The sequence below is a fragment of the Pistacia vera genome, unplaced genomic scaffold, assembly GCF_008641045.1.
Source record: "Pistacia vera cultivar Batoury unplaced genomic scaffold, PisVer_v2 Contig160, whole genome shotgun sequence".
In the NCBI taxonomy this organism is placed as follows: domain Eukaryota; kingdom Viridiplantae; phylum Streptophyta; class Magnoliopsida; order Sapindales; family Anacardiaceae; genus Pistacia; species Pistacia vera.
Genome location: NW_022195685.1, coordinates 2,003,697 through 2,006,212, shown reverse-complemented (window position 1 = coordinate 2,006,212; position 2,516 = coordinate 2,003,697). Strand labels below are relative to the sequence as shown.

At 32.6% G+C, this 2,516-nt stretch overlaps 1 long non-coding RNA gene across 1 annotated transcript; it reads left to right on the top strand.

Annotated features, from left to right (window-relative positions):
• Positions 1–659: 659 nt before the first annotated feature.
• On the top strand, positions 660–1,630 carry LOC116125204. The gene is made up of 2 exons (XR_004127295.1): positions 660–1,170; positions 1,349–1,630. It is a non-coding gene; the product is annotated as an uncharacterized LOC116125204 (long non-coding RNA).
• Positions 1,631–2,516: the final 886 nt, after the last annotated feature.

Below are 2,516 nucleotides of genomic sequence, written 5' to 3'. Positions count from 1 at the left end.
TCATCATCATTTTGGTTATGAGTTCAAGTTTTAATTATTTTATTTTGCTTTTGGTGTCGTAGGTTTCGTTTACTGGACAAGGGGAGACACAGTCAATGAAGCAATTGTCCGGAGGTCAGAAAACTGTTGTGGCTCTGACGCTTATTTTTGCCATACAGCGATGTGATCCTGCTCCCTTCTATCTATTTGATGAAATAGATGCAGCACTGGATCCTCAGTACAGAACTGCAGTTGGAAGTATCCTTCTCATTATATGCATTGTTCCTCTCTAGTTTAATGGTTTTTTTCCCTTGGTTTTTGCTTTTGTTATTTTATTTCTGTAGAAATTTTAGTTTAGATTAGGCTTTAAATCTCTATCCTTTTTCATTTGGTCAAACATGCAATTGAATTTTTCCTTATGATTAGTTCATAAGACCAATGATAATTATTAATGATAGTTATTAAAGCCTGCATCACCCCCTGGCTTAGCGCATACCGAGTCATTTGTGGTTTTCAATAGTGGCAGTTAGAATATACCTATGACGTGGCATGCACCACTTGCTTATATTTGGGCTCATAGTGTTGCATATATCTGTGAGTTACGAGTTCTGTGTTTCTGGGTCACTAGGAAGGACAAATTCTGGGACATTACAGAATCATTAGGTGTCAATCATAGCTGAAGAGAGTACAAATACTGACTTATGACTTTTCTATTTGATGCAGTCAATAGCTCTTACTTGAGATTTGCAGTATACTGTGTGATTTATTGCTTAATAATTATCTTTAAGGATTGCTTTAAATTTTGTGAGTTTATGCATGCAGCATAGAGATCTTAATAGTGTTGAAGATTTTTTGGATAGTTATTTGAGTGGGATAAGAACTGCCTATGGAGGCATTGAGATTATTAAAGAAGGAAGCTGAGGGCTGCATTGTGCTGATATTTTCTGCATTGGATTTTGGTTATCTTGTGGAGATCCTTAATCATTTAATACAGATATGATTCGTCGTCTAGCAGACATGGCAAATACTCAATTTATAACAACAACATTTCGGCCAGAGCTTGTGAAAGTGGCTGACAAAATATATGGTGTGACACACAAAAACAGAGTGAGCCGAGTCAATGTTGTCGCCAAAGAAGACGCCTTAGATTTTATTGAGCATGATCAGTCTCACAATACACCTTAGTTTAAGGTGAGAACCTTACACAAATTATTTCATCTTTAGATATATAAAAAGATTGGATGCTTTTGTGAGTTTTTGATTGTGTTAAAGAAGTTAATGTGGGTTTTAGGTTGCTCTTTTTAAAATAATGCTATGAAACGCTAGCTATTTGTGTTTGAATATAATATATGTTTGTTGGTTTTTGCAGGAGATAAATTTGGATGATGCATTTGTTAGTTATGTGTAAGAATGATGGGGTGAAGCATTGTGTTGAGTTGGTTGGTTCTTGTGTTTTATATTTATAGGTTAACTAGAGGAATGACAGGGCTGTATATGTTTTACCTGATTTCTAGTATTTTCTTACAAGCCGTATTAACCTTTTAGTGACGATTAGAAGGATTTGGATCTTTTTATTTAATGTATTCATATAATTTTGTGTGGACTTGATTGGTACAAATAAATAAATAATAGATGAATGCTAAGGATTTTACCTTTTTTTTCAAGTGTTTCTTCCAGCTGATGTCACTTTGTATCCCTCTTTGTATGAGTCTTTGTAAGGATAACATTTTTCTTGAAAGAATGGGAGAATTTATAGGAATTTATTAAACTAATAATGTAGATAGGGGATTAGGGGAACAACTGTCTTATTCAAAAAATCCATGTAGGCAATAAGATTCTAAATTTATATCCTAATCTTTGTGGTAGTTGGATTTGGTAGCATCTCTAAAATTATAGGATGATTTGGTATGTGAATTCACTTAATCAATTACAACATAAATTGGGATACAAATTTAGGATTTTATCTTTGTATGTGCAACATTACTCTTAGAAAAATCACTATTTCAGATATGTTTTTTTCTGACGAAATTTTTTATTGTAAATCATATGGGCAATGAGAACTTTTTTTTTCAGTTTGTCACATAATCACCTTCTTATATGCCTATTTAGGCGACCAAAGGACTTATATAGTACATTCATGCAAAGGACAAACTCTTATGAATAGTTGAAAAAAAGAAGTAAATCTAACATAGATTTAGTTTGTTGTTTTTTGTAATAAAATAATTAGAATGTTTAGGGTAGTTTCGTATGTCTAATTAATTCTTAGGATTTATTGAATACTTTATAAACTTAATGGATCAAGTAAGTCACAAATATGATGGGTGATCACTCTGTGAAATTCAAATACAGATCTCTAGATAACCTACTTAAAAGTCTTGCCATCCAACCATACATAAAGTGGTTAATATATTGTTTGCTTCAAACTCATAAAACTCTTATTTTTGCATTTGGGTTTATCGAACACACTATATGAGTTACAAAGAAGGAGACTTTTAAGAGTTGTTGACAAAGTCTTTGTCATCAGTTACCAACCATAT